The sequence below is a fragment of the Euprymna scolopes genome, chromosome 11, assembly GCF_053919585.1.
Source record: "Euprymna scolopes isolate OS-2025 chromosome 11, ASM5391958v1, whole genome shotgun sequence".
NCBI classification, from domain to species: Eukaryota; Metazoa; Mollusca; class Cephalopoda; order Sepiida; family Sepiolidae; genus Euprymna; species Euprymna scolopes.
This window is the reverse complement of record NC_136492.1, coordinates 17283909-17305133: the sequence shown is the minus strand read 5'-3', so window position 1 is coordinate 17305133 and position 21225 is coordinate 17283909. Positions and strand designations below refer to the sequence as shown.

The 21225-nt window shown below is 34.9% G+C and overlaps 1 long non-coding RNA gene and 1 pseudogene across 1 annotated transcript in view; one reads left to right on the top strand and one right to left on the bottom strand.

The window, feature by feature from the left end:
- The window catches only part of LOC145287775 (uncharacterized), a 233785-nt gene that overhangs the window by 85523 nt on the left and 127037 nt on the right, over window positions 1-21225 (top strand). The window lies entirely within an intron of this gene.
- LOC145288449 (U2 spliceosomal RNA) lies at window positions 12193-12325 on the bottom strand (annotated as a pseudogene).

Sequence of the window (21225 nt, the reverse complement as noted above, 5' to 3'; positions counted from 1 at the left end):
TATATATATACTAGGGGGGACTTTGTCAGGGCGTCAAATACGGTTAAATATGATATTATAATAGAGTAAATAAAAAAACGGGACTTGGGTGGCATCCTATCGTATTATTAAAAGAAAAAGAAAAATGCCGCGTGGTGGGCTCGCGTACAAAAGTTGAGAATTTTAAAAGATAGGAGAGATAGAAAATTAAAAGAAAAAATGCCGTGTGCTGGGCGCGAACTTGCAACAGTTAAGTTCATAAGCGAACACCTTATCGATTGCACGGAGGCGACACATATGTTACCGCGTTGCAAGTTTAGCCTTTTCAAAATGTAACAACGAATCGGCCGTTCGCCCATGCGCGGTTAGGAAAAAAAAAAAAAACAGCTCTTAAAAGTCAGTAATATCCTCTCCCCTCTCCGGTTCGAAAACTTTGGAGACCTCTCTTTTAGAGTGCTGGCGCCATCTGCCGGCTGAGCTAAGCAGAAAATTACGATCAACACAACAATGAACGGTAACATCATGACCTCGAATGATTTCAAAAATAAATATATGGTCGCCATTCTTCGTGGTTGGATGACAAACACGAGCCAGATTCGACCAGTTGAGTAGGATCGCAATAACATACAATCACCGACGATGATTACTCTAGCCCTAACCCTTACACCGACGTTTCACTAATTAGTTTCAAGGTTCATAATAAGACGAAACAGAAACTGTCCTAGATATCGTGACTCCAATGGTAGGTATTAGAAAGAATATCCGGTGTTGCCAAGAATATGAACATGAAGTATGCGTAACTCTTTATGCTAGAGCCATTCTTGTAATAGAAAAACAATTAAAAAAAGGGGATATCAAAATGAATAACTAGCAGAGAAGCCTTGAATTTTATTGTAAAGAGATTCAGTATCTATCTATCTATCTATCTATCTATCTATCTATCTATCGATTTTTTAAAATTTCACACGAAGGTACCTGATGTGTCTGGGAGTGTTCTTACGTAGGTTTTGTATCGGAATGCGTCTGATAAGTATCAAAAATCGATAATCGAAAAAATCCGATTTAAGAAGGAACAGTGAGATTTTGACCAATGTTAAAACTTTCATACAACCTAACATACAATGTTAATACTTTTATACAACCTAACATCACAAGTGCATTTGAGAAGCTTTATCGGCGTAAAAGCAGAATGGCCCCGTTTATAAAATCGACTGTAGATTCTTTTATAAGACAGAGGCGCGTTCGAAATGAATGTTTCTTCTTAGAGCACACTGAGACCAAGATACTTTACTTTTGCATTTTAAACTTTAACTGAAACCTTTATTTACAAAATTTTATAAAATAGTAGATTCTCTACAGTGCAATGTAGACTACAATGTATTGTGTGCTAAGTAACTGTGGAGAAGTATATGAAGCTTCCTCCCGGTGCACGGCGATAAAGAGGGTCCCTAACTAGAGCAGACAATCAATTGATTTGATTAAAAAATGTGTGATTTCAGCGATTTCGATGACAATATAAATATGGGAGGGTGGAATCTTCGTTGATAAATCATTTAATTCCGTACAACGTCTTGTCTCCTTGCTAGCACATTATACAACGATTCTGGTATTTTATTGGATCTTTCTTGTAACCTTCGTTTATAAATATACCCTCAACTGCAACTATTTCATCGTTTCTTGAAATGGATTAAAATGAAATGAATTCTTTTGGTCTTTAAACATTTGTAGTATGTTGCATTTGTACACGTAATCGATAATATTAAAACGTTTATAAGAAGAAATTAAAAAAAAATCCTCTTCCTCTAGCAATAGACTAATTAAGATGATCTACTTTGCAGTTTCAATGTTTTTATGATACGCATTTAAATAAATAAAACGTCTTATATATTAGACTGGCAGGGGTAACTGGTGTTGCCCGGGTTTGGGGAGGTTTTATGCAAGGGTATTGATCAACAGAGCCCTAAAAAAATGTTTCACCCCCCCTAAAAATGAAAATAGCAGCGAGTACCCGTGCGAGCGTAAAAAAGTAGCAGGCAGGCAAGCTCGAACCTGTGACGCTAAGAGGAAAAGGTAGCGAAAAATAAAGCAAACGGTTTAGTCGCCGCGCCCACCGCGACATACGACGTTGCCGCCGCTCAAATTAAGCTTAATCATTGCAAGGCGTATGATGATTTTCAAAAACGTCGACGAAAAAAAACTGATGCCTCCTTGTAAAAAACGGCTCAGTTGACGGTCAAAGAATTAACACTTTCGGTTTGGCGATGGGCGCCACAGTAAAGACATCACGTTTTTTTTTTCTTTTTTCATGTTCTTTTTCTCTTCCGAGATACGGGTTCGAGCCTGCCTGCCTATTACCACATTTTTTTTTTTTTTTTTGCTGAACACACTGTTCCAAACACCCGTGCAACGCCGGGCACTCAAGCTAGTTATTTATAATAAGGAAAACTGATTTTTAACAAAACCTGCTTAAATAACGAGCTGCCACCTAAACACACAGACAAACAGACACACACACATATACATGTATATGTAACATATACTTTAAGTACGCTAACTAATTAAACATACTATTGTACATTATTATCTGCACATATACACACATATTATGACAGCTTGTTAGTTTGTGTCCATACGAAAGCGAAATTTGGAGAATATTTTTGAATTCATGTCTAAAAACATACTGTTCAAATTTCAAAATAATCTCATGTATCTACATTTTCACGAAGGTTTATTTTTTTACTAAAAGGGGAGGGGGTAGATGCTTATCAAGGCCCAAAGGCCACTCGAGGATGAAGGTTAATGAATGTCAGGTGGCCGGTAAGACTCAACAAGAACTTATTTACATTAAATTTGAAAACAACTACGTCATAGTCAGTTGGAAAGCAGTCCTGATGTATTGTGTTCCGTAGGCGGGTAGTTCAAGGAAAGAAAGGAATTTCGTTAAGTTTTAGGCACAGATAGAGAGTGAGGTTAATTGTATTGCACTTTTTTTCAAACTGTTTTGCAGGAAACTAAATATAGCCCACATTTATACCTCTTACTCTTATTGGTTAAAGCTAAATTATATTTTCTGTTACTGTTGTGGCCCTGGAACGGTTTCTAATAGAAAACACGGACACGGAGATAAGTTAGAAAAGGTAAAATATATGTGGAAAAAAACAACAACAACAACAAAAAACAACAACAAAAAAACAACAACAAAAAAAAACAACAAAAAAACAACAACAAAAAAAAACAAAAAAAAAACAGCAACAAAAAAAAAACAGCAACAAAAAAAAACAACAACAACAAAAAACAACAACAAAAAAACAACAACAAAAAAAACAACAAAAAAACAACAACAAAAAAAAAACAACAAAAAAAACAACAACAACAAAAAAACAACAACAAAAAAAAAACAACAAAAAAAAAACAGCATATACAAAGAGTAACCATCGCAGTAAGAACTGCCAAGATGGCAGACAACGGAAGTACATTGACCGATATTTACATCACTTCCACAGCGAAAGGGTGTTACACAAGGTCGGAAAGTGGTAAAATGAGAGTGTTCCAAAAGGAAGAGCACTTCAGTCCTGCAAAAATATGCCTGAGTAGCCCCGTCGGCAATCCCCATTGATGGCGCCTCAGGCAACAAGCCATAGACTTGCTCCTCCCGAAAGCCGAGAGGCAAAGCCTGGGAGGGTGGACCTTCTAGGGCTACACAAAACATTTTGCATCAGTCCGACAGCAAAAAAGCAATCGAAATGTCTCAGTTTCTGTCGGACTGAATGTTGAGGTTGGAACCTCGACTTACGTGTACTACTTCCATAGTGCACGTAAGTCGAGGCTGGGACCTCGACTTACGTGCACTACGGAAGTACATAGACCACCCCGAGAGTTGTAACTCTCAGCTAATTTATACAGTTCGGAAAAGTTCATCAACAGTTATTCTATATTTTATCTATTGCCTGCAGAAAATGTGTGTTCATAACTTTTATCCGGCATTAAAGACGACTAACAGACAATAAAACAGCTACACGGAATGCAACAATAGTCATTTCTCGGGGGAAAAAGGCGCAATTCGCGAAAATATTCTTAAGGTGTGCTAATATTCGCGAAAGACCCCCATCCTCATCTTACGGTATCCTTGCTCCATCCGTGTGCATATTACTGAAAGCCGACATCTTTTCTTTTTTTTCTTCGTCGAATTGCTAATCGTAACCGGAACCTGCATGTATTTCCTAATTTTTATGTTCAAGAATGTTACACTTTAGGAGTGTCGATGGGTCTAGATGTCTGGCATTGTTTGATCACAATGAACAATGGAAGTAGCAGATCTCCTGACTCACCGCCAGACGCTATGTTAGTCGACAGGAGGCAAAATAAGTCGGCTCCATCTTGAATTGCGACAGAAGATGTAGCAGCGGATGCGCTGTTAAGCAGGTAAATTAACCGTATCTTTCAGGTAATTGAATTCTGTTTGTATCTTAAGGCATTCGATATATATATATATATATATATATATATATATATATATATATATATATATATATATATTTGTATTCATCGACATACAGTCCTGTTTCGTTGTATCACAACTCATCAGTGCCGCTAGACTAGCGTATATATATATATATATATATATATATATATATATATATATATATATATATATTGTATTTTGTGTTCAGAAAGTTGTTAGATGATATAAGTCATTGGTACCGTCGGTTTCAAGCCCGATAATTAGGACCGTTTTAGATATCCATATCAAGCTCTCTTCAGCCAATACTCATCTCCTCTTTCTGTACACAAAACACAAAATATATATATGCTCTTATTTTCCGGATTTTCCTTTTAATTGAGCATATATATATATATATATATATATATATATATATATATTATATATATATATATATATTTATATTTTTATATTTTGTGTACAGAAAGTTGTTAGTTGAGACAGATCATTGGTACCGTCGGTTTCAAGCCCGATAATAAGGCCCGTTTAAGGTATCCTTATCAGCCAATATTCGTCCTTTCTATTATATTAGAATATTGGCTGAAGAAAGCTTGATAAGGATACCTTAAACGGGCTTTATTATCGGGCTTGAAACCGACGGTACCAATGATCTGTCTCAACTAACAACTTTCTGTACACAAAATATAAATAAACTCTTACAATTTGGATTTTCCTTTTAATTGAGCACTCTGCTGGAATTCTTTTTCCCCCCCAAAAAACTAATCATATATATATATATATATATATATATATATATATATATATATATATATATATATGATTAATTTTTTTTTAAAAAGAGAAATCCATCAGAGTGCACAATTAAAAGGAAAATCCGAAAAATAATATATAATATCGCCGAAAAAAGAGAATGAGTCAAGGTGAAATTACATTATTGTTCCTTCTCCTTTATCCATCCGCGAGTGGCCAAATCACCTCCCGACTATGGGGGCCATGGCAACACGGTGACACATGCACAAATAGTACCACGCTGATACCTAACTTTATATGAATATAGAGATTTGTGTAACGTACTTCTTACTTATCCCCACTCGGGATCCACACGTTGTATGCAGACAATCGCATGCAAACAAAAATAAGGAAACAATTTGACTTTTTTGTTTCAGTTGAAACAACAGACATTTTTTTTCAGTTGAAACAACAGACATTTATTTACAGGTACTTCCAGAATAACGCCTTATCTCTTGATCAAAAGCCTTCTCATGCTTCAATGTGCTTAGAAGACTCTGTTGTGTTGAACACGTGGTACTCTGTCTTTGTCCGGCCATGTTAGGACATTTCTTTCCCTGTCGCTCTCGTATGTAATACGTTTGTTTATTTCTGTCTTTCTCGGGTCACGTTTTTTTTTAATAATCGTTTTTCTTTCTGAACTAAGTTCATACACATAGAATTTTATAAATAACGTTCTTAAAGTATAAATGTGTATTATTTGTATATACATGTATATTATTTGTATATAAATGTATATTATTTGTATATAAATGTTCTTTGATATGACAGGGGCGCGTTCGAAATGAATGTTTCTGTTTAGAGCACAATTTAAATATTTTAAACTTTAATTCAAGATATCATATATAAAAGTAATTTTATAAAACCAAGCATGTTTTGTACAGTGCAATGTAAACTACAATGTGTTGTGAACTATCACTGCGGGGGGAAGCATATGAAACTTTCTACTGCACCGTATTGGTCCTCTAACTAGTGCATTTGAGAAATTTATAAAACCACACAAGCCGAATGACTCGGCATATAAAATCAACAGTAGGTTCTTTGATATGACCGAGGCGCGTTCGAAATAAATGTTTCTGTTTAAAGCAAAATTCCACAATGATACCTGACTTGTACATTTTAAACTTTAATTCAAGCGATTATCACCGCACAAGCAGTAAGCCGATGTATATAAAATCAACAGCAGGTTCTTTCGTATGACAGGGGCGCGTTCGAAATGAATGTTTCTGTTTGGAGCACAATTTAAGTATGACAGTTATCTTTTGCATTTTAAATTTTAATTCAAGGAATTATATATATATATATCATTTTATAAAATCAATAGTACGTTCTCTACAGTGCAATGTAGACTACAATGCATTGTGGACTATCGCTGCAAGACGCATGTGAGCTTCCTCCCTGTGCACCTCTTTAAGCCCCCAACTAGAGCAGACAGTCAATCGATTTGATTGAAAAATGGGCGATTCCCCTAATTTTGATTACAGTAGAACCCCGGGATATGATTGCCCTAGGATACGTTTTTTTTTTCAGGTTACGATGTAGAATACAACGTACGATGTTATTTCATTATTTACATGTGTATTATATACTGTACTGTATTTTATTAATTTATTTTTATTTCGGACTATTATTCTCATCTTTATTAGTTGTTGTTTTCATCTTTATTGGTTGTTGTTTTCATCTTTATTGGTTGTTGTTTCACGACGTTTCGGCCAACCATTCTTCTGACCTTCGTCAGGCGGTAACCGCGACGGATAGGAACTTTGAATCTCCTAACTGCATTCTCAGCAAGCACTGCCATCCATAATTGTTGTCGTCTCACCACGTAATAGTCCGAAATATAAATTAAATATATAATGCTCATCCCAAAAATGAATTCCAATTAAGGAATAATATATATGTGCTGTATTTTGTTACTAATTTTTAATGCCGCATCCTGAGGTTTGCCGTATCCCGGGGTTCTACTGTACAATAAAAAATATGTGAGTGTGGAACGTTCGTTGATTATCATTCAATCCAGGGCAACGTCGGGTCTACTTGCTAGTAAAATATTTTGTCTCATTTTTTTTTCAATGCTTGATTGATTTGTGTAAAAATGGAAGATTTTTTCATTCGCCATTTTTTTTTTTTTTTTGCATAATAAGTCATACAGCTATTTATGCAGGAAGTAAAAAATATTTTATTTTATGTTGAAATTATAAAAAATAAAATGATTGAATTTTTTTTTTTTTTTTTTTTGTCTGACATTCGTCGATTTAGCGTTCATATAATAAAGATATTGGCACGTTTGTCTCAGACTTTTCTGTCTCGTGGAAATCGATTGAAATTTTGACTTGATGTCGTAAAAATGACTGTTTTACATTTCTAGATATTCTTTTTTATACGTGTATAGAAAGGACATGCCAACATTCGTTTGGGATGCAATGATGTCACGTCCTGTGCACGTACGAGGTGCTTTCAATAAGTTTCCAGACTTTTTTGGTACAGCCATTTAAAATTGCCGTAGACTCTTGAACATTCAGTACCTTATTGCTATACATCTTATGAGGTGACTGACCAATTTTTATGATTTCAGGTTCAAATGAACAGCTACAGCAGGAATTGGAATACATCTTCCTAAAGCCTGATTATCAAAGCTAGTGAACTTCAAAAATGCAATCTGTACGTGAAGACACTTAAGAACAATATGCAATATAATTCTGTTTTAAACGTGAAAAAAAAAAATGCCACAAAAACGTATGGAATACTTCAGACTGCTTTTGGACCATCTTACATGAATCGAGTATCAGATTTTTTTGTGGCATAATAGATTCAAGGAAGGCAGGGAGTGTGAGGGATAATGAGAGCTGTGGGAGAAGTGAGGAAGTCAAAACTCCAGAGATGATTGACCAAATAAAGAATTTCATGAATAAGGACCGTCGTGTGTCTATAGAGACAATAAGTGCACAGTTTGATGTCAGTGTGGGAACTGTACACACACTTATTCACAAGGAACTGAAGATGCGGAAGATTTGCACAAAGTTTTATGCAAATGCACCAGTTCACAACTCCATCCTTGTCACAGACTATTTGACCAAGATGGGCATCAAGACAGTTCCTCACCCTCCCTATAGTCCAGACCTTGCTCCCTGTGACTTTTGGTCATTCTTTAACCGGAAGGAAACCCTTAGAGGCTGTCGTTATGAGACAACTGAGGAGCTGAAAGAGGCTGTGGCATGGGTCATTAACACGCTTACACAAGAGTCTTCCATGGGGCCTTCCAAAAAGCGTTGAAACGGTACAGCAAGTGCACTGCGGTCAGAGGAGATTACTTTGAAGGGGACTAGAGTTTCATGCGTGTGCTATTAATGAAAGTGCCTATACGAAAAAGTCTGGAAACTTATTGAAGGCACTTCATATTTCGCTAGATTTAATCGGAAAATTTACTTTTTTAGTTGTTTTAACCTTATGTGGGATTTCTGATTTTAATACTATTTCATACACCCAAGTCTAATATTGCTAAAGTTTCTGCGCATATCTATTGTATAGTCTTCTTAGTTTGTCCGTCTGCATGTCTTTCTATAACGAAGCGGTAACATAGCGCGCTTGGGGGCGTGTGAGAAAATCAGCAGCAGCCTATGATAGCTGACTAGCGAAAAAACTAGCAGCAGCCGTCTTAATGTTACATATAGGAGTTTCATTAAAGAGAGTCTTAGAGATAATGAAACAGTCTTATTAAGAGTGTTTGTCGCTGAGAGAGTCTTACTATAAGTGATGCTTAGAAGAGAGTTCTAGAGAGAGATGTTGAAAGAGAGATTGTTCGTTCCGTGTTCGTGTTATGACGATGTCGTTGTTTCTGTTATGAAGCGATTCATATATATTAAAAATATGTTCATTCTTTAGACGTGTAGAAGAAGAAAGCTCTTAGAATGATGAGATAGTGTTCACTGTTCAGACATTGTGTAGACTTGAGATGTCGAGACGTGTATGTAATGACATTTTATAACACAGATATATAATACATATAATACAATTTTCACTTTACCTTTTTGTAAGAATCACAAACACAAGACGACGTTTTTATAAAACACATGATGAGGTTTATTCTTCAGGACCGGCCGTGGTTTCCATCATCAAGAATTCAGAGCTTCACATTTTAGTTTCAAAGTGATCGTCTCGCTTCCTAGACGTTCGAATTCCCAGACCCTTTCTGAGTTTCTCACTGACTGTTTTTCCTAACTAACTAACTAACTAACTAATTAACTCACTTCCTATATTGAGAAATCCATGCATCCCGGCCACGTGAGCAAAATTCACGTGTTTCAACATGCGCGACTTTGCACGTTTTTCCAACATTATGATTTCCCAATAACCTATTTTTTCTTTGATGTTTTTACGAAGGAATTCAACCTACATATCTAATTTATTTAACCCATATTTTATTATCCACATTCTTTCTAACAATTGAATAGTTTATTATTTATTTCATCAGAATTAACAATTTACTGGACATTCCATTTAAACCTATTGTTCTTTAAAACTTATGCCCAGAGTTCGATTTCTGCTTTCTCTTATTTTCATTTTAACTAATCTCTCTATTTTTATACTTACATGAAAAGGGGACAGCCCTTATCATGTAACATTAGCACATATGCAAATTAAGCAAGTGCGCACGTGCTGATGTCATGGGAAGAAGAAGGAAAGAAAAAGGAAAATAAAAAATACACCCCGTGTTCAGAGAAAAGCGAAGAGAGAAGAGGGCGTTTGACTCGTGTTGAAGCACATGGACACATGCGCAATAATGTCAATGCGAGGTAAAGAAAAAGTATTAAAAAAGGACAGCATTTGGACAGCAAAGGAAGCGATTGGACGTGTTTCGAATCTTACGCGGCGAGAGAGAAAATGTGCCGCTTGTTTGAAAAAGCGAAAAGGCAAGCGACGACAAAGACGTGTGCGTGAAAAGAGCGAATGTTCGATGCGTGAGTAATATTTTGAAACACAGTGAAGTACGTTGTCAGAAATTACTGGAATAAATGCTCTTTGTAATCACCTAGAAACAAATGCTGAGTCGTATATTTTTATGTAATTCCTTGATCGTCTTTTGGAATTTATCAAACGTGTATTTGATGCATCTGCAAGTATTCTTATATAAGTTTTGTATTTGGAATGCCTCTGATAAGTATCGAAAATTGATAATAAAAAAATCCGATTAAAGAAGGAAGTCCGATTTTGACCAAAGTTAACACTCTTATACAGCCTAACATCACAAATGCAAAGAATTACTACCACATATGGGAAAGTACCGCCCAGATTACTTTATCTTACAAAGTACAAAACTGACTTCACAATCTAGTGAAGAATAATCTTTTTTGTCCTATGCAGTCTTTTTATCACATTAGAGCCATTTTTTCTCGTATTTCTCAACTCTATCTTTATTTCTATGGACGGTAGGTAATAATGTTTTCACCTGTAGTGCGGAAATTTAAAAAAATCTCTAAACAACAAAAGCACTATATAATTTTACTTATTTCGACGTATTAATATATAATAAGAATGTGGCTAATATTTTCCTAACGAGTGACACCAATTTTTTTTTTGTTTTATTATAATGTTTATAAGCCATTTGGAATATTCCACTTTCCAGGATGATAACGGTCGTAGAGAATTATCGTATTAATATATAGATATTAACACCAACAATAATAACAATAATAACAAAAATAATAATAAACATAAAAAATATCAATAATAATAATATAACAATAATAAGAATATTAATAGTAATAATAACAGAAATAATAACAATAACAACAATTAAAATAACAACAATAATAACAATAATAATAACATAAAATATTAATAGTAATCATAATAACAACAATAATATAATAATAACAATCATAATAACAACAATAATAATAACAATAATAATAACAATAATAACAAGAATAATAATAGTAATAATAACAACATAAATGGTTATAATAATAATAACAACAATAACAATAATAGCAGTAATCTATATATCTATAAAAGTGAAATTGTCTGTGTGTTTATATGTGTGTACATTTCCCTGCCAAACTACTCTGTCAATTCTCTGTCCACAGATTTCACATAAGAGGTATTTTGGAAAAATTTTTTAATCGGTTTTCAGCCAGAAATTTGGCTGACAAGGCGACAAGGTTCAACGATTTGACTTTTGAAAACTCTACCAAACTCCTCCGCCAAGTTTGGGTCTAAACACTTTAAAATTTAGATGTAGGCTATTTAGACATGGATCAAACTTTTAATTTGATTTGAACCCACAACAATAAATGTTAAGGGGTCAAAATTGGGGTCCAAGTTAAAAAAAAAATTGACCTTTGCGGTCTCTACTAAATTACTCAGCCAGTTTTCGGTTTAAACATTTGAAATTTTACATAAAGTGTATTCAAACATAGGACAAGGTTTTCAATCGGGTATTGGTCGAAAATTTGGCTGCCAAGGAGTCAAAATTCAAAAGATTTGACCTTTGTGGTCTCTAGCAAACTATTCAGCCAAATTTGGGCCTAAATATTTGAAATTTTACATAAAGGGTATTCAGACATGCAGCAAGCTTTTAAATCAGGTTTTGGGCAAAAATTTGGCTGCCAAGAGGTCAAAGTTGAAGGAGTTGACCTTTGCAGACTCTACCAAAGTCCTTCGCCAATTTTGGGTCTAAACACTTGAAAACTTAGATGTAGGTTACCTGGACATGAGTCAAACTTTTTAATACATATATACATATGCAAATAAAGTTATGAATAGTGTATAAGGCCTGAGCAAAGCCAGTCTGAACTGCTAGTAACAAAAATAATAACAACAAAAATTATAATAGCAATTAGAAAACTGAAGTAGTAGTATTAAAATAATGATGGCGTGTGTGAAAACTGCTAGTAAGTACCTATTTACTATGCCTCCCCACGGGACAGAGTTAGACACCAGGGTCGTTTTTTAACGTGGAGAAAAGGTACAAAAATAAAAATTGTCTCAGTCGTGAAGGATTTCTCCTCCACCGAAAGAGAACAAGAAATGGAAGTGCAGCATCTGAAGAACAGATACTACACTTTGATCTTGACCAAAAGGCCAAGAAACTGCTAGTAAGTATAATAATAATGATAATAAGAAGAATAAGAAATAGTAGTTGTCATAGTAGTAGTAGTAGTAATAGTAGTAGTAGAAGTAGAAGAAGAGGAAGAAGAAGAAGAAGAAGAAGTAGAAGAACCACAACAACAAAGGGTGAGAAAAAAGATTTCTTCAAACGGCATATAATACATTCTTTGTCCAATACTAGATAAGTGCAATTATATTTTAAGTTTGTATCGCAGAGAGAATACATACGCTCTCTAGTAAATGGCGATTAGATGTCTGCAGAGATGCACAGTGCCCGATTCGACAGAGAATTCTTGGTCGCAGGTGTCATTTCCGTTTGAAAGTGTTTTTGCTTAATTCCTTACGGAATTTGAATACGGTATAAAGGAACTTACACGAGCCTCTTGCTTTTTTTTGTTTTTTTTTTAACTCACAAACTAAAACGTTGAAGAGCTATAAAGACGTGAGGGATACCATCAAAACGAGCGACATTCGGGCTAGTCAGTATTATTTCCAATGCACTCTTGCCAGCCTCTTTTGATGTCTCGATCGTAAAAGTCTGGAGCGAGCTTTGTCACTCACATCTCTTTCGGCAATCTGAAATCGATGAACCCATCTCCTAACTGTGCCGAAATCAACTGCACCGATTTCATAAACGTTCACCAGGCACCGTCGGTCAATGTTGAGAATGTCGATCAGTTCAATTGTTTCAGCATGAAGGGATTCAATCTCTGCTTCTGACGTGCATCTATGACAAGTGTTGCTTTCTTAGAGCCTCATATCGTCAATATGTGCCACAGAGAGATGAAACTTTCGGGTCATGAATGCATAAGTTCAGTCATCACAACAATTCATTGTGATCCGGAATAAAAAAAATTGGAGGCATTACTTTTGGAACACCCCTCGTATATCTTTTATATAGTACAATAGTCAGGCAAGGTATACAACAGTTTTTATATAATCAATGTCATCACTAAACAGAAGAAAAAGGACCACAATGCAACAGCTGGTTGAAAAAATATTTCTGAAGTGAAACAGCTGTTTTTTTTTTTAATTTCACTTTTTACGAAATTTTTTTTAGCATTTCGGCAAAAAGAAGTAAATATTTACGAGGACGGATTAGACACACGGTTGCTTTCGAATTTAGGCATAATCCATCTCCCTCCCCAAAAGGGTAGTCTGAATTAGATATTTTTATCCTCAGACCCCAAAATCAACAGAGATTAAACCATTCCTGTAATGACCTGATCCCTCCTGATTGCGGTGTAATGCTCGTTCTAGGCAGCTCTAGGAAGTCCATCCTTCCAGGCTTTATCTCCTCTTTTTGAGAAGGGATTAGCTTATTGCTAATCGCCCGAGGCGCCCTTATCTTGGAATACTGACGGGACTGCCCAGGCACCTTTTGCAGATCAGAGCACCCCCTCCTTGGGAGTGTTGACTTTTTAATCCCACTTTTCGAGCTTGTTGTCACAGTTCTTGCAGTGGGGGAGAACCAAATACCCCGCCACCACCCATAAGAGCAGTCTGGATTTAAAAAGTATAAATTGCCTCAGTCTTGAAGAATTTCTCTTTCGCTGACCTCAAGCTGAGAGATGTAATGTAGTATTTTGTAGTATAAGAACAAATATTACATTTTGATTTATATATTTTTTATTTTGCCAAAGGTTCATAAAACAAAAAATTAGGCACAAGGTGAATCCAAAAATTTGGAAGGGAGTGTCTATGGTCATCCCTGTCAATGCATCTTTGATTAGTCTACCCTAATCTTAGCTAGCATTCTCATTCACCATAATACCACAATGATATTAAGTAATGCACTTAATACAAGTCCAACTGACGTATTTAAGGGAAAGTATGGTCATAGATTTCCCTCTCACTAACTGAAAATAAATAGAATTGTCGAATCTATTTATGCTATAAAAGAAACAAATAAAAAAATATAAATTTTAAACTTAAATGAATATAAATAATATAAATAATAATAATATTTGCCTATAATAAAACAAAGAATACATATCACAATTAAACATCTTATCTGCTAAAAGCTTACGTCTTCAATGCAAAATATTCAAGGTGTTCTTTCCTTTAGATTCAGTTCAGCGTTCAAAGAAGTTTAAAAATTAGCCGTTGAAAATGCTACTCTTGTTCTACAGATTGGTTTTAAAGAATACGAGATATAAGGAAGGTTGCTACAAAAAATAGAATCGGAGAAGTTATCCTATATTTCGAGTCAAACATACCAGGTTGTTAAATAAAATCGTTTTTTTTTTTTTGTAGTCAAAAGGCGAAGTTTTTTTTTTTTTTTTTTTATCGCAGCCAAAAGGCTAAGAGAGTCATTATATATTTGCCCTCATACGAGAAGGGACAATTAGATGCAGGGTCATTTTTATGGTAGGGCAAATCCAAATCCCTTCCTAAAAAAGAGGCAATTTTTTGTTGCCCGAATAAAAATTTGCCACAGTCTAGATTGCTATAGAATTTCTGTATGGAAACGTGTTCTTTTAAGTCTGCTTGGCCCATTCTGATGTCTTGTTTACTCACTTTTTAGTAATGAGAGAAAATATTTTACGCCAAGGGCGTCTTTAATGTGGTCTCTGATGGATTGCTATCATCCTTTGAATCAAAATAATGTCTGAGTGTTTGGTGATCTGTAACCGGTCTCATCCATTACAGTTTTTTTTAATGCATGCGAAACAATTACGGCGGGAAAGTACTGCACAAAAATGGCTGAAATGCATCAGAAACTTTGACAACAACACCCAACATTAGCAAACGAATAAGGCCCAATTCTCCTCCACGGCAATGCCCGACTGCACGTAGCTAAATCGACCCTGCAGAACTTGAACGTATTCGGCTACGAAACTCTGTCTCATCAATACTCTCTAGATTTCTCACCTACCGACTACGACATTTTCAAGCATCTAGACAAATTTTGGCGTGAGAAATGCTTAAAAACATTAAACGATATCAAAAAGGTCTTCAACGACTCCATCGCCACCAGAACACAAAGATTTTTATGTTACTGGTATATAAATACAATTGTTTAATAAAAATACAATTGTTTTTCATTGGTAAAAAGTGTGTTAATTCTTATGGTGCTTATTTCGACCAATAAATTTTCGCTTGAGTCGAAATATGTTCATTTGAATTTAAAAGTTAAAAATCGCAATAACTTTCTTATCAACCTGACATTTTATTCCAAAGGGGTCTTTGATGAGTTTCCGATAATCCCGTTTTGATGTAATCAACCATTTTGAGCTTTTCAGCAAGGGCCGAGAATTAAGGATGGTAATACTTCCTAATTTGCATATGTGCTTTTTTCAGCTACTGCTGCTAATATCTTCGCAAGCCAGCTGTCTTTCCCGCGCACTTATACACGCTCTTACACCTCAAGCAATCTAGCCATGAATAGATCAAGACACAAGACTTGCTGATCACGATTTGGGAAGCGGCTCAGGAAAGTAACAGTTTGTGAAAAGGAATGATTTATAGAGAAACTATGTAAAAGAATAACAAAAAAAAAAAAATATCTATACACTATCCTGCCTGTGACCCGGCATTGCCTGGGAAATCGGAGTATGTGCCGAAATTTAAATGCCCGAACCCAATGCATGGTCTCCTGTGAGTATATAGTGAACGAGGCATAAAAATATGACTAAGTTCAGCATTTGCCCCCCCCCAATGTAACTCCAAAAGGACGTCAAATCCTGGTGAAAATGAATAAACGGCGCGGTTTTAGGCCTTAACATATGTAAATTTGAGTTTTGCACCATGCAAAAAAAAAAAAAAAAAAAAGGAAATGACTAAGTCCATCATTTGCTTCCTCTCCCCCATTTAGCCCCAAAAGTCCCCAAGGCCTTAACATATTTAAATTTGAGCTCAACACTATGGAAAACTGCTAAATAGACATATACAGGAGATTTTGGACAAATATGGTTAAATAGTCTCAGAAATGGAGTGTTTTTATTAATCCTAAAAGAGCCCCTGGGGTACACCCAAGAGTTATCGCGAAATATAGACACACAAAATTATATAGAAATCAGTTATATTAATTTATTCATTGCAGACTATTATTCTCATCTTTATTAGTTGTTGTTTCACGACGTTTCGGCCAACTATTCCTCTGTTCTTCGTCAGGTGGTAACCGCGACGAATAATAACTTCGACTCTCCTAACCGCATTCTTAGCAATCAATGCCACCGTAGCCAAGCGATTGCTGAGAATGCAGTTAGGGGATTCGAAATTCCTATCCGTCACGGTAGCCACCTGACGAAGGCCAGAGGAATAGTTGGCCGAAACGTCGTGAAACAGCAACTAATAAAGATGAGAATGATAGCCCGCAATAAATAAATTAATATAAATAATACTCATCTCAATAATGAATTCCAATTAAAATAATATAGAAATCAGTTACAACTTTTCGGAAAGTTTTATAAAAATCCAAAGCATCAATTTTTTTTAATAAGCACAAAAGTGTCAATTTTAGCCATTTTAACCCGAAAGGCACCCCATTATTCCACAACCTACCAATTTCCACCCTCAGTTTCTGATAGTTCCGTATTTTCTCATTCTTTTTGCCTGTTAAGTTGATATCGTTTGGGGAAGCCACATCAATAATTTTCTACTACCCCTTCTGTGTGATGTTGGTACCATTTGTCCGTCACTTGGATTCCGAACTTTTAGCACAAACTCCAGTGCAGATTTGTACAAACTTTGACATGGCGACGTTTGTAATCATTTCGAGCAAGTATATAACACGCATTAACAATGTGTGACACTGTTTCAAGAGATATACCATACAACTTTATTTATTGCATTTGTACTTAGTGTCTGTTCCTGAGCAGCAAATATAAGATTTTCTGCATCTTTTCAAATCACCTTTAAACAGAAAATTCCATGTGTTCTGACATTTTAGTGCCTTAATATCTCGCTCAAACTGATTATGAAATTTCATTCTTACCAACTCAGTCAACTTTTCTGCTTCGATTCTTTCCTTGTATTTCTAGTACTAGCTGGAATCAAAAACAAAACATTTAGCGTTCTAGCATAGTCATTAATAGGGCTAGGACAACAGCATATTTTTTCATTGTTTTGACTCTCGAGTGTGTATCCGTTGATATTTTATATGCTTTTATATAGAGTGATGTGGTTCTCAGTTGATTAACTGTGTCTAACTGTGTCGGATATATACTCGAGATTCAAAACAATGAAAAGAATATGCTGTTGTCATAGCCCTAGTCATTACCGTTGGATAGATCAGAAATAGTTAAATAGAATTGTAGAAGGCGGGCGGTACAATGCAGAAGTAACGGGAAGACACAGGCTGAAGCAGGTGAGAAATTTATTAATACAGCTTATAAATACATGTGTACATATTCATATTTCATACATGTAGTATATTTATATTTGCACAGTGGTTACCTGGGAAAGTCGGTCTGGTGGTATGTCCGTGTAATATAATATTTCGAGAAAGATCTCTTCGTCAGATATTTACTTGACTTTGACAAACGTGTTGTTGTAAGCAGTAACTATACCGCAGCAAATCATCGCTCGGGACTTGCGAGCAGTATATGGTTAGGTTTTTTTTTCTCAATTCTTATTTTATATTTCTAAATTATTCATTTTATATTATATTTTATTTTATTTATTTGTTTTTTATTTTTTGTTTTTTTTATAATAGTTTATCTTTGGTTCAAACGTGTTGTTGTAAACAGTAAATAGTAACAGTATCGGGCTAAATAATTGTCCGGACATTGTTGGTGGCTTTTTAATTTAATATGATTGAGTTTGTTTGTTTGTTTTTCTTTTACTTATTTTTATTTTAATTTAATTAATGCTTCAGCCTGTGTCTTTCCGTTACTTCTGCATTGTACCGCCTTCTACAATTCTATTTGACTACATACTATACATGCTTCAAGCAAACTACACCCACCTCTTAAATAAAAAATAGTTAAAAAATAAACTGAATTTAAATATAAATGTATATTTGCACACATGTAGAAAAGTACTTTAAGTCCCAATAATTTTCAATTGTGATTCCTTAGCAACTATTTCCTTGTATTTTTTGTACTTTTGCTTATCTTCCAATGAATCTTTCTTGTTCTTCCCCTTTCGCCACTGCTGTAACACGTCACGACTGTTAGCCAGTCAGTGGTAATAATGGTGCTGTTATTGTCGGTGATGTAGTTGTGGTTGTTAGTAGTGGTGTTTTCGTTGGTGTAATTGTTGGTGTTGCTGGTGATGTTGTGGTTGTAGTTGTTGATGCTGTTGTTGATGTTGTTGTCGGTGGAATTGTTGTTGTTGGTGTGGTGTTTTTATTTTTGTTAGTGTTGCTATTAATGTTGCTGTTGCCGTTAGTGTAATTGGTGTGGTTGTTGTTGTTGTTGTTGTTGTTATTTTAGTTGTTTATGTAGTTGTTGATGCTATTCTTGGTATTGTTCTTGTTGTTTGGGTGGTGGTGTTATTGTTGTTGGTGTTATTATTGGTGTTGTTGTTGCCGGTGGTGTAGTTGTTGTTGACTGTGTGGGTGTTGTTGATGCTGTTGTTGATGGTATTGTTGTTGTTGTTGTTGTTGGTGGTGGTAGTGTTATTGTTGTTTGGTGTATTATTATTATTGCTGTTGTTATTGCTGTTGTTATTGCTGTTGGTGTAGTTATTGTTGCTGGTGTTGGTGGCGGTGTTGTTTTTGATGTTATTGCTGGCGTTGTTGTTGATATTGTTGTTGTAGTTGTTGATGTTGTTGGTGGTGGTCATGTTGTTATTATTATTGATGGTTTTGTTATTGTTGTTAGTGTAGTTATTGGTGTTGTTGTTGCCGTTGGTGGCGGTGTTGTTATTATTGGTGTTGTTGTTGCCGTTAATGTAGTTATTGTTGTCGGTGGGATTGTTGTTAGTGGTGGTATTGTTGTTGTTGTCGTAGTTGTTGTTGTTGTTGTTTGTGGTGGTGGTGTTGTTGTTGATGTTATTGTTGGAGTTGTTTATGTTGTTGTTGATCTTGGTGGTGTTGTTGATGTTGTAGTTGTTGTCGATGTTGATGTTGTTGTTGGTGGTGGTGGTGTTGATGTTGTAGTTGTTGTCGATGTTGATGTTGTTGTTGGTGGTGTTGTTGTTTCATAGTAGTCTCAACCTTTAAATGTTTTAGTTGGATTTTTCTTTTGAGATTAGACATTCAAGCTTTTCCTTGCACTTCCAGATCAGCCTTTTGTAGAATTGGAAAATATTTGTCTCATCTGTTCAAGCTATTTATGGTGACTTTTCATTTCCAAGCGTTTCAATCACAATGGCAACGATCTTGACTTCTTTACATTTCCAGAGTCCCATTTTAGATTTTGACATGTATTCATTTTTTTTCTTTCCTTTTTCTTTCATTCTCCTATCGAAATGTCAAGTTTTCTTGTTTTTTTGTTTAGAAAGATTAAGTCTGGTTTGGAACGTTCAAGAGTCTCATCAGTCTTCATGCCCGAAAGAGATTTGACATTATCTTTGTCCTGAACCACTTCTGGTTTATGCTCATACGTCTTAACATTGTGGTTGAATTCGTAGATTGCCTATATCCCAGTTCGTATCTTCATTTTTTATATTGATGTTCAGCTAACATTCTTCTTCTTCTTCTTCTTCTTCTTCTTCTTCTTCTTCTTCTTCTTCTTCTTCTTCTTCTTCTTCCTTCTCGTCTTCTTCTTTTCATTCTTCTTCTTCTTCTTTTTATTATTATTATTATTATTATCATTATTATTATTATTATCTGTATATTAATAGGATAGCGTGTGTGTTATTTATTTATTTTGTGTGTCACACTTACATCCGAGTGACTGTCGTTAAATTGTTATGGACTTCCATTTCTTGTCAGAAATAATTTTACCAAGAATTCTTCATAAGTTTTCGTTTTGGTTTCGATTATAGCTGATAGCTCTTAAGTATTTTATTTTTTTTTATAAATAATTTTACCAAGAATTCTTCATAAGTCTTAGCTTCAGTTTTGATTATAGCTGTAGAAACTTAAGTCATCTACTTTTTTATAAATAATTTTATCAACAATTCTTCATAAGTCTTAGTTTCGATTTCGATTATAGCTGTAGAAACTCAAGTAATATATATATATATATATATATATATATATATATATATATATATATATATATATTTCATATGTCTTGGTTTCAGTTTCGATTCGAGCTGGTGCACCAAGTCATACGGATTTTTATTTTTGAAATAGCAAATTTATAATATCCTAGCAGGACCCGTTAACAAGCGTTGCCTGGTAGTAGCATGCGCCCTCGCTTAAAAAATTAAAGTACGGTTGTTGTTGTTGTTGTTGTTGTTGTTGTAGCCCAACCACCAACCTTCACATGTTAAGAACGGCTTTCGGAATGGACCCCCCCAACGTCCTTATGTCAAGAAAAGCTTTCTGAATAGACACCCCCATTTTGTGAGTGGGAGTGGGGTTGTCAAAAAATTTACCCAAAATGTAACTTTGATTATTGCTGTCAGAATTCCCATGCGTAAATACTATGAACGAATAAAACAAATTGGTGGTTGCAGTATCGGTCGGCCCATGTGTACTAAGTGGGCAGGGTATGACAAAGTGGCAAAATACTCTCGAACCCTCTACCACTTAAAATGAACTAAATCACCTGTGCGTTACCATGTAAACATGTAAATGTAGCGAAAAAAAGAAACACTATAAACAGAACGTTTTTTTTTAAATAATAAACAATTACTTATTTTAAGCAATATACACAGAATTTTGTTTATATTATAAACAATATAAATAGAACACTTTATAATTTGAAACAATGTAAACCTTTTAAATTTTAATTTTAGACGACATAAACATAACTTTTTTATAATTTTGAAAGAAATATTGTTCACAGACATTTTTCAATATATATATATATATATATATATAT